The following is a 12,460-nucleotide window of genomic DNA, read 5'->3' on the forward strand; positions in this document are numbered from 1 at the left end:
TGCGTTTAAAAGAAGGAGGGTTGCAATCTATGTATTTTCACCCTTGAGGTCAATAATCTATCTACTGCATCATGCTTCCTCGTTCCAGGACCAAAGCATAACTATGGTCCGTAGGACTCGAAAACAACCTAAACTGGATGAGACCAGGGACTGTCTGTCTTGTTGACTGCTGAGCACCCAGCACAGTGCTTGGAACATTGGAGGTATCCATAATGTTAAAAGAAAAACCTTAAGCAAAAATTTAACAGAATTTATTTAAGCAAAGAATGATTCATGAATCAAGCAGGAAAGCCAAAAGGAAAACAGAACCAGAAGTTCAGACAGCCCCTCTCTGCAGTGGGAGTAGCAAGCTTTTTTAGATCAACCATGAAAGCAAATTAGGGAAGTTACTTGATAGGCTACAGCTAGGCATTTCTTTATTGGGGTGTGATGCAGTGGAGAATCCCAAGCTAGAGGTTAGTTGGAGGTTTCTGATTGGTTAAACTTAACTTGTGTTTTACTGTTTACATTTAATTGAGTTTTGGTTTGCTTATGTTGGAGTTCCTATTACAGAGACAATCTCAGGCTAATGGCCTCCTTCTTACTGGCTTTAACTGTAAGTATTTAATGAATAAGTGCTGCACAACAACACAGAATTGCATTGTCTTATTGACTCTTCACAACATCCCTAGGATTATTATTTTCAGATTAGACCTTGAGATTCAAAAAAGTCAGTAACTTGTCACAAGTTCATAGAACTAATAAATAATAGAAGAGTCAAAACTCACAAGCAGGTCACTCTGCCCCTAAACTCCATACTCTTTAACTATAATTGTATACTATCTCAGTATTTCCCAAGTCCTAATGTACATACAAATCATCTGGGTATCTTTTGAGAATGTAGATTCCAATTCAGTAGGTTTGGAGTAGGGTCTGTAATTCTACATTTCTAACAAGTTGCTAGGAAAAGTAGATCCTGCTGTTTCACAGTTTATACTGAACAGCAAAGCACTAGTCCACACTCATAGAATGTCAGAGGTTTAAAGGGAAATTTAGGCAGTCGAACTGGAAATATGGAGCCTGGATATTACGAAGTGCTTACCTGTAGGTCATTTATTAATGCTTACATCACAACTCTGAGCTAAAACCAGACCCAATCCCATTGGTCCCTACTGTAGACAAGACACCACAGGGGGACAGAGTCAACATGCAGTGATGCAGCATGGAGAAAACCAGAAGGAAAATACTCAATAACACTTTACTACTGCCCTGTGATGGTCCACCAGTGTTCACCTTTGTCCAAACCCATGAGGAAAACAGGAGGCAAGGAAGCCCTTGGACATAATTCAACTAAGTAAGCCTCAATGGGTCACAAGCAGGGTAAACAAAGGTGGATGGTGGTTCTGGAAGTGCCACGTGAAGCTAGCTGAAGTATTTGACTCTCTGTGGAGACCACATCAAGCTGATTTCAACTTTCTCTTTTATCTGGAGTGAAAAAAACAGTAAGAAAAAGAAGTAGGGATGGGAGGTGTTTTTTTTTCCTACTCCGCGCCTACATATTTCGTCTAGAATTGGACCACACTCTTACCTGTGGAAAAGAAATACGTCTTTTTATTTGGGAGGTTAAACCCTTTGCAAGTGCTTATAGAATAATCACGAAACCCTCTCACTCTTTTCTCTCCCCAAATAGACATGCTTTACCACCTTAAATTCTCTCCTTTCTCAAACTCCAGATAATTAACTCTCAGAATTCTCCTACAAGTTACCTTACTGCTTCTTCTCAGATTCACTGCTAAGTATCTCTTCTTATACATAACAGTTTTTTTACGGTATTCTACGCACTTTTTTTTTTTTTTTTTTTTTTTTTGCCTGTTCAAGCCTTTCTATCTTTGGGAATCCACTCTCAACTCCACTCTTTCAGTTCCATTTTGCCATCTACCTGTGGGAAAACTTTACCTAAATGCTGAAGATGCCCCTCAATTTCAATAAGTGCCCAAGTGGAATTTACCATCATTCCTCTGATCTTTCTTCTGTGCTCCCTTTTCTTAGTAAAGTCACTATAATTTCTCTGCTGATCATCTAGTTTCCAAGACAGGTCTAACAAATTATAGCCTCATTACACTGCTAGGAATTTTATCCTCTGCTAATTTTCAACTGAGAAAAAAAGCCTGTTTAATCCCACTTTTTTTCTTGCCTGGGTTAATAGAATACTTTCCTAATTAATTCCCTGCTTCTTGGTTTTTTCCTCTCTGGTTCAATTTACACACACCACCATCTGAATAATACTCCAAAATTACAATTCTGATCATGTTATATGTTTTTAAAATAATGCAAGTCTCTGAACAGCCATTGAAAGGAAAGGAGCTATGGATGTGTATGGATGAAGAGGAAAAGGAGGCCAAGTTAACATCCCACCTATTTGAACTCCGTTGGCTATTTTGTTCTTTATCTTACATATCTTTTTGTTGGAGGTGAGTGGTATATTTGTTTTCCTTTTCATTCATTTTCTATTTTTTTTAAGTTTTGAAATCAGAGTTAGTACAAGAAGGAGGGAGGGGAAAAATGAGGCCGGTGGTAACAGAGGAGGAGGAAGTCATGCAAAGCCTGAGTGATCAAATTGGTCATTAATAGTTGCCAGTCATCAATGGAGAAATTGAAGGGTTGAATGATCTTTTCAAAGAACCCCAGTGTTTCTATGTATGACTGAAGCATAATTCTTTCATTGACTGGTTTTCTTAGTAACAATACTAGTTCTGGGGGCTTAGAAGTCCTGGCAAGAAAATGCCAAAATTCTAACGATTTCGTTTGGAATGAAACCAAAACTTAAAAAGCTCAGTTTCGTAGACTTCTGTAAAATCTTGACTTATTTAGCAGTCCCAAATGTTCTTAGACAAAGTATATTTTTCAACTGCTGCAACAAAACACACTTAGAGGGATTTGGGGAGAAAGATAATAAATGTCAACTCCCAAGAAGAGGATGAGTATGAAAATAGAGATAATGAAGGTGATGTGGAAGATGAGCTGGTCCACCCAGAAAATATGAGGAAGAGGAAGAGGAGGAGAATGAGGACAAGATGTAGCAAGTTCAGAATTGGAAAAGGGAAAACAGGAAATAGGTTGCTCATTTTCAAAGAAAGAAGAATTTTAGAATAAACATGATGATAGCTATGCTGACAAAGACAGAAAGAGTAGAAGATAAAGAAGAGCACTTTTGGGGGAAAAAGAGGAAAAAAGATGTTAAGAATAAGAAAATGAAAGAGATAACAAAATCATTCTAAAACCAGACTCCCTGATCCTGCTGATTTTGCAATAGGATAGTCATTTATGGTTATTTCTGTAGAAAGTAACATGTAACTTTTCATGGGAAGTATGTGTTCTACTATTTTCACATTGTCATTATGCAAAATGAGCTGTTTTAATGTGTAAACGGTAATATTTTATAGGGTGAAAAATTTTCATTGATATCGTCGTCAAGTTCCATATACATTTATATGGAATTTTAGCTTTTCTCATTTTTTTTGTTAGTGATGATTAGCCATCAATTAAGACGTGACTAATTTTACACAGATTTAATGTGGTTCACTTCATTCATAATGTGTCAAACTGTTTTTTTTTCACGGCGAGTTGATCATTTTCATAGCTGACTCTAAGATCTCTAGTTTGAAGACTTTTTCTTTGTTTGGTAATGTTTTTAATAATTTTTAAAATTTGTTTTTTGTTTATTTGTTGTGTCATGAGAGCAGTTTAGAGAGTAGCAATAGGATAATGAAGATTTTATTTAATTACACGGTGCATGGATTTTAATATTCTTCATATAGCAGTATGGATATTGTGTGTTAAATGCCTTACAAACAGTTACTTAAAGTTTTGAACTTAATTACCTTCTGTGAATTTATGTTTTTTAAATAAAACCATAACACTTTAAAAAAAAACACAGTTCTGGCTATTCTTTGCTGTATCTCTTCTCTGTTTTATCTGTATTACAGTTTAAAGATTTTCAAACCTAATCAAGTCAAATAAAGTAAAGATTTGTCATTTAAAAAAATAAAATTACATAATGATTTCATATTGGGAATTGCAACAGGAATGGCCTTTTAAAAAGAGCCCCATTTAACCACACCCAGGCTGGGTGGAATCCAGATGGCTTATGGGTAGAACTGACTCCACCTTCACCTCAAAGATTGGCCCAGATGGGCCTAAACCCATTTACATTATCCTATCTCTCATGCCACGCTGATTGTGTCAGGCATCAGTCAGTACATGACACTCCCTTGGCTATAGCAAAAGAGTGCAGGAGTGGGCAGGCACATAAATTGGGCAAGTTCAAAAAGGTGCAGGAATTTATTTTTCTATGGCCAAGATCCAGAAGAAGAGCACTTTAGGAGGCTGAGGCGGTTGGATCACCTGAGGTCAGGAGTTCAAGACTAGCCTGGCCAACATGGTGAAACCCCATCTCTACTAAAAATACCAAAAAAAAAAAAAAAAGCTGGGCATGGTGGTGGGCACCTGTAATACCAGCTACTTGGGAGGCTAAGGCAGGAGAATCACTTGAAACTGGGAGGCGGAGGTTGCAGTGAGCTGAGACTGTACCATTGCACTCCAGCCTGGGCAACAAGAACAGCACTTCATCTCAATAAAAAAGAAGATAAGCTCTCTTCTTCTGAATCATGTGTACTGTGGTTTGAATGTGTTCCCCAAAGTTCTTCCGTTGGAAACTTAATCCCCAATGCAACAGTGTTGAGGGGTAGGGACTTTAAGAGGTGTATAGGTCATGACGGTTCTTTCCTTATAAATAGATTAATGTTGTTATCACAGTAGTGGGTTTATTATCACAACAGTGGATTTGTTGTAAAGGTGAGTTTTGCTCGCTGTCTCTCATTTTCTTTATTTTTTTCTGTCACCCACACAATGCCTTCCACCATGTAATGGTGCAAGACCCTCAGTAGATGCAGTCCCTCGATCTTGGACTTCCCAGCCTCCAGAACTGTGAGCCAACACATTTCTGTTCTTTATAAACTACCCAGTCTCAGGTATGACAATGTCATTTGGGAGCTTGAGACCTAGAGCTACTTCAGCTATTTTTCTATATTGGAAAGCCAGTCTGAGGGTAAAGCCAATACACAGAAGGAAAAAGACAAGAGAAGATCAAATGGAAGCTCAGCAAAAGCTCGAAGGAGCTATTTATGAAGCCAAGGTTATTTCTGAACTTTTCAGATAATTGAGCTAACAAACTCCATTTGTTGTTTAAGCCAGTTTAAGTTACATTTTGTTTCTTTTAACCAAAACAGATGTTGATATACCAACAGAATAAAATTCAGACTCAAAATCAGGGGTGTGTGTGTATGTGTGAGTGTGCGTGTGTGTAAATCTGATAATTTCTTACTTCTCTATATGCAGCATCATTCTTTAGCCCAGCACTGCTCAATAGAACTTTCTACAATGATGGAAATGTTCTATAGCTGTGCTGTTCAGTATACTAGCCATTAGCTATATACAACTTATAAGCACTTGGAATGTGACTAGTGTGACTGTGGAATTGACTTTTGAATTTGATTTAACTAATTTTTTGTGTTCATATATGGCTAGTGGCTACAGTATTAGACAACACAACTGTAAACTAATAAAATTTTCCTTGAATATAACCTGGTCTTTTACCTTCCTTTGCTCACCTTGTTTTTTCCACTTGGAATGCCGTATTTTCTTTTGTCACAGAATTAATACATAACCATTCTTATAAGTAAAGTTCAAATGCTCTCTGTTCTATGAAACTTTTTAAAAATCACATTATCCTGAACTACAAACATCTCCAATGTTTTATTTTTGATTTTTTTAATTCTCTGCATGATCTAGTTTGGGTATTTGTCCTCTTCAAATCTTATGTTGAAATTTGATCCTTAAAGTTGAAGGTGGGCCCTGGTGGCAGGTGTTTGAGTCATGGAGGCAGATCTGTCATGAACTGTTCTCACGATAATGAAGGAGTTCTCACTCTATTCATTCCTGAGAAATCTGATTGTTAAAAGAAGCCTGGCTCCTTATCCTGGTCCCTCCTCCCTCACCATGTGATGCTTGCACCCCTGCACCTTCCGCCATGAGTGGAAGCTTCCTGAGGACATCACTGGAAGCAAATGTTGGGACCATGCTTCTTGTACAGCCTGCAGAGCTGTGAGACAAATAAACCTCTTTTGTTTATAAATTATAGCCTCAGGTATTCCTTTATAACAACACAAACAGACTAAAGTACTGGCATTTATAAATAACGCTTTGTTTTTTAAAAATTGACATTTAATAAGCATTTGTTTTAAAAGAAGAAAAGTGGACAAGCATATTCATATTTGATATTCTAGGAAATAGGGAAAGTTAAAATAATTCCTGTAAATAGCTAACATAGACCTCACATCTGTCTCTTTCTCCAGGTCACACTACTATTAATATTGATTCTCAATTAATACACATGAACGATTCCCTTATTTCTCTCTCTTTTCCTTTACATCCACTATACAAATAATGCACCAAAATGACCATCTGATCATGTCTCACACCCACTCCAAACACACTGAGGATATTTTGCTGTCAAATGAATATGAATATAATTGATTTTATTTATTTATTTATTTATTTTTTGACATGAGTCTCTCCCTGTTGCCCAGGCTGGAGTGCAGTGGCACGATCTCAGCTCACTGCAACCTCCACTTTCCGGATTCAAGCAGTTCTCCTGCCTCAACTTCCTGAGTAGCTGGGATTACAGGTGAGCACGATGGTGCCCAGCTAATTTTTGTATTTTTAGTGGAGAGGGGATTTCACCATGTTGGCTAGGCTGATCTCAAACTCCTGACCTCAGATGATCCACCCACCTTGGCCTCCCAAAGTGCTGGGATTACAAGTATGAGCCACCACGCCCAGCCTAGAATTGGTTCTTTGAAGAAGCATTTAAGACTCTCCCTAAACTACATTCTCAGGCTTTATAGCAAACACTTCTGATCCCACCGCCTCACTGCAACTTATGTCACTCATCACCATCTCTGAACATATTCCATAAAATTTAATAATCCTTCAACTATCAGATCAAATTCCACCTTCTCCATTCTGGATGAATAGGGACACCTTGGAGCGAATTTTAAAAAGTAGCAACAATGATAGAGAGGGGCCTTAAAAGTATGTTCTTTAAGGAAAGTTTGAAGAAATTGAGATGCTTACCATGAAGGAGAGAAGATTTAATGATTGGAGAGCTGTAATGGGAAAATAGATTACACTTGTTGGTCACTTCCAAGAGCAATAACTATGGCCAATGCTTGGGAATTAGAGAAAGACACTTTCAGCCAAAATGATTAAGAAATATTTCACCAATCAAAGACTGGTAGAATCTTTCTTGTTGTTTTCATTAAAAATTCTTTTTTAATTGAAAAATAATTTTTGTTCAATTACAGGATTCTTCTTTAATTGAAAAGAATTGTTTTTTACTTGAAAAATTAAATTTAAATTCTTTTCAATTAAAAAAGAATCTTATAATTGAAAAGAATGCTTTTTCAATTAAATAATTATTTTTAATTGTCCTTTTTTCAATTAAAATTGTAAGTTTTTAAATCTATTATATGTTAACATATTCTGTGTCAAAGGCTGTGCTATTTGCTGTTTACATGCATCATCACATGTGAGTCTTTTAACAAGTCTGAGAGCTAGGTGTTATAATTCCCATTTCACATTAAAAAAAAAAAAATAACCCCAGACATTTAGCTTAAATACTTTGTCCAAGATATCACAGTCAAAGATTTGACAGAGGCAGCATCTAAACCCACTTCCATCTGACTTTAGAGTCCAAAGTATCTGGCACCTAGTAAGTTGCCCTAGTGAACCACTCATCTTTGGAAGTGTGAAAACAAAGTCTGGATTATACTCAGGGAAACAACAGAATGGGGTTCCAAACAGCTGATGAGCAGTTGAACGAAAACATCTTTTTATTGCCAATGTTCAATTTCCTTTAATGATCCCCATCTTCATGAAGGGCAGGTGCAGGCTGCTAGACAATGGTAAAAAAATGTTCTCTTGGAGATCTTGCCCTTACTGAAGACTTTGCCCAAATGCTTGAAGACCCCCTCCCAGGAAAAGTATTCTCCAACCAGTGTCTGGGTCTCCTTGCTTCCAGGATCCAGTTCCCACCTTTTATATGACTCAGAGTCCACCTGCCAGTCTGGACTCAGTGGAAAGGCAAGCTCTTGGCCTTGGAAGACCCAGACTCCAGAAATGGAGCTGCTATTGTTAATTCCAAAGAGGATGACACTGGCAAAGGCATCTTCCTCAGCTCGTCCAATCGCTGGAACATTCCAATGAGACTGCGACTCGTGAAGGTTTGGGTGAGTTCTTCAGGGAAGAGATACTCAAGAGTATCCCAGGGACCAGCCATCTTTATCAAAGTGCTCCCCAAAACATGGCAGTGCCTCAGAGGGTGTGTCCTCGATGGAGTACTTGTGCTTAAAATTCATCCAACTCAAAGGTATTCTTGGGCTGCTCACATTCTTCCATCTCTGCCTCAGGAGTAGGGGCGGCCACCTTCTCCTTCTGCTCACCTTGGGGCTTCTGTTTCTCTTCCCGTGAGCCCCTCTCTTTCCGTGGAGTGTCCTTTTTAGGCTGACTCTCTGCAAATATTTTAGCATCAAAGTGGGCCATGTTCTCACACAGTTTCATTTCCACCCAAGACAGCCTAGAACTGAGGCTGGTAAATGTAGGTGACGAAACAGCGGTTGATCATGAGAATGCCCTGGTAGAAAGAAAGCTCTAGAATCTACCTGTTTATAGAGTCGCAACAAGGTGCAGATAACTATGATGTCAGCCAGTGTCACTCGTTCACCCACCAGAAAAATCCTCATCTTCAAGTGAGCATCCAGCAGCCCCAGATTTCACCTCACCTCCTCCCTTGCATCCTGGTGGCCTGTTTGTCATGGTGCATTTTGCCCAAAGTGGAAGCACCCAGGTACTGGCTATCATCAGCAAACTTCACCCACTGCACTGCCTGGGCTGCTGCCTCTGGAGCACTTCCCCACAGCTCCTCATTGCTCACATAGGTGGCAATAGCATTGCTCTCCCACACAGAGAATCCATCATCACCCTCAAACACTAGAACCTTGTGGGAAGGAAATTCAGGGGTATGGTTGGTTTGGTCAAAGTAGAAGTGAGCATAGAGCATGCGAATCTGAGCCCCGCATTACTGAGCAACAATGAGGGCCTGCTCGTCATACACCAGCCCTCCAGTTTTCAGGACATGTGTTCAGGCTCCCAGCCGCCTTGGTGATTCGGCAGAGAAAGGGGGTGGAGCTCTTCATGCTGCAACAAAGTAAACAAAAAAATTTTTTTTTTTAGACGAAGTTTCCCTCTTGTCGCCCAGGCTGGTGGAGTGCAATGGCACAATCTCAGCTCACTACAACCTCTGCCTCCAAGTTCAAGTGATTCTCCTGTCTCAGTCTCCCGAGTAGCTGGGATTACAGGCACCTGCCACCACCCCCAGCTAATTTTTTTTTTTTTTTGAGATGGAGTCTCACTGTGCTGTCCAGGCTGGAGTGCAGTGGCGCCATCTCAGCTCACTGCAAGCTCCGCCTCCCGGGTTTATGCCATTCTCCTGCCTCAGCCTCCCGAGTAGCTGGGACTACAGGCGCCTGCCACGATGCCCGGCTAATGTTTTGTTTTTCAGGAGAGACGGGGTTTCACCGTGTTGGCCAGGATGATCTCGATCTCCTGACCTCGTTATCCACCCGTCTCGGCCTCCCAAAGTGCTGAGATTACAGGCGTGAGCCACCATGCCCGGCCTAATTTTTGTATTTTTAGTAGAGACGGGTCTTCACTATGTTGGCCAGGCTGGTCTCAAACTCCTGATCTCAGGTGATCCACCTGCCTCCACCTCCCAAAGTGCTTGGATATAGGCGTGAGCCACTGGCCTGGTGTTAAACATCTTTGAGAACCATTACAACAAGGACAATCACATGGGAACTTTACATTTGGAGTAGTTTTACAACAATCAGAGATGAGTTTAACAGGACAGTTATGGTGGAAGCAGAAGAATTAGCAAAAGCAGAGTATGATTTCTCCGTTTTTCCTATGTATACCAGCATTACAGATGTATCTTATTCTGCTTTATGTTGAAGTTCTTTACATTTGAAGAACTTCTTTACATTTGAAGAAGTGTACAAGGGACATCAATACCCATGTTTCACAGACATGCAAGCCCTTGGAGAGATGTGGAATCTGATGGAATCTATTTCCTTGCCTTCTACTACCTCCAGGCACCAATGTAATGAGGCTCATTCCACCATTACACTGACAATTTTCCTGTCGGTGACTAAAGACTTCCTTGTTTCTAGATGAGTAAAGCATCCCAAACCTTATCTTCCTAGATCTCTGAGCAGTAGCCAACACAGCAGAACAGTTCCTCTTTTCATAAACTCTCTCTTTCCTTGGTTTCTATGGGATCTAAGTATTCTCTTTTATCCTTTTTCACCTGAGTAGCCTTTTTGAAGTTTCTCCTGCAGGGCTTTCTTGCTGTGTGTGGTCCTCAAGCACCTACCTAAGTGTTCTTCTCTTTTAATTCTACCCACTATCCCTAGAGAGTCTCATCTGCTCTATGGCTGTTTTTTTTTTGTTTTTTTGTTTTCCGTTTGTAAAATGATGACCCCAAATCCATCTCTCAAGTAAAGTCTTCCTTTCTGGGCTTAAGGTTTATATTTACTCATACAAAATTCCTAATTGCCAATCATCTCCAGTGTCAATGTCTCAGAATCACTTTAAATTCAACCTGTCCAATACGGAACCCATGATCTTTCCCTTGTCCCCAGCTCTCTTCATTGGGTATCCACAATGCTGGGTAATATACCACAACCACACTGCCACCAAAGACAGAAACTTACTTGGCATCTCCCTGGCCCTCACACAACAAATCCAGTCATCACTGACACCTGTCAATGGGACTGACTGAATATCATTTGAATCTTGTAGTTCTCTATGGAAATGGCAATGCTTCAGGGAGGCACTTTGTAATTCTATGGAGGACTTAATTTCCTGGTGGTGGTGTATCCATATTAAAATACATATTATTATTAATTTTAATTCTTATTTGTATTGGTTTTAATTTTTTATGGACTTCTGAAATTATGTGTGTTAGTAGGATATTTTATCTACTAATTTTAATAGAATGGAAGGTATATTACAAAATATATGTCAAGATTGCAGCATTAGGGCTAATAAAGTTACAAAAACTTACTGCTCAAGTCTATCCACTTGGTTACATTACCACTGGCTCTAACCCCATCTCTAAGCACTATCATACGGTCATTATTATAACAATGTGATTATAATGATAATAATGATTTCCTAAATGGTCTCTTTGCCTTCAGTGTTGGTTCACTCTCATTTTCTACTACTGATCAAGGAAACTGGAAAATAAAATCTGATCATGTCACTTCTCTATTTAAAACCCCTGCATATTGCTCTTAGAAAAAGTTCCAGCCATTTTAAAAACTTCACAGAATTCCGGATGAGTCAAGCCCTAGATATTTTTCAGTTTCTTTTTACTCTGCTCCGTGACACTTTACTTCAAGTCCCTGTCCTACTGAACTACTTAAGTTTCTCATTTGTTGTGATTTTTTTTTCCTACCTGTAAATCTTTGCCTAACTCCTACTTTTCTCTCACATCTCAGCATAGATAACTTTCCTTGGGGAGATTTCCTTGGTCTTCCTTTATCTGCCCACAATATTCTATTGTAGCAATTACAATGCTGAAGTGTAATTCCCTGCGGAGGTCTTTCATTCGCCCCCTACTAAAATGTAGGTTCCATGGTGGCGGGGTAGTGCCTATCCAATCTACTCTTGTATCTCTTATGCACGGTGTCTTTCCTGATACTTTGCAGGTTACAAGATATCTGTCAATAAATGAATAAATTAAGGAATAGATAAATACGTACATGAACAGTAACCGGGTTCCCATATTTCAGACTGGAACCCTGTTAGATGCATTTTTATTAATGGTTTTAGTATCAGATAGCAGTGAGTTTAAGTCCTAGTTCTGCCACTTACTTGTGGATTGATAATAGAGTAGTAAATTAAAATGTTCACGCCTTAGTTTGTTTTATTGTGTCATTGCTGCTGCTAGTATGTTTTTTTTTCTTTTTAATAATTTACAAAATGAGGATAATTATATCCACAATGACCTACATTTGTGGGCAGGATAATTGTAAAGAATGCGTGAGTTCCCACCTGGGGGCAGGCATTAAGAATGGGAATTATTTTCATTATACTCTATTGAGTTGTTCAATCAAGAGAGACAACAGGATACCTGATAATGTACAAGATGTTTGGGGATTTTGTTTTTTTAAATTCATCTTCAGGCTCTGGGTTGCTGTTAATGGCAGCTGTTCACAGATCAGTCATAAACAGCTTGGTGAAGGAGGCATGGGAAGGATAAAGGGTGGTGGCCAGATTACCTCTAGCCGTCCTCATGCAC

The 12,460-nt window shown here is 39.2% G+C and overlaps 1 pseudogene; it reads right to left on the reverse strand.

Annotated features, from left to right (window-relative positions):
* Positions 1-7,970: 7,970 nt before the first annotated feature.
* LOC105467238 (elongation factor 1-gamma-like) lies at positions 7,971-9,293 on the reverse strand (annotated as a pseudogene).
* Positions 9,294-12,460: the final 3,167 nt, after the last annotated feature.

This window comes from Macaca nemestrina, chromosome 6 (assembly GCF_043159975.1).
Source record: "Macaca nemestrina isolate mMacNem1 chromosome 6, mMacNem.hap1, whole genome shotgun sequence".
Classification (NCBI taxonomy): Eukaryota; Metazoa; Chordata; class Mammalia; order Primates; family Cercopithecidae; genus Macaca; species Macaca nemestrina.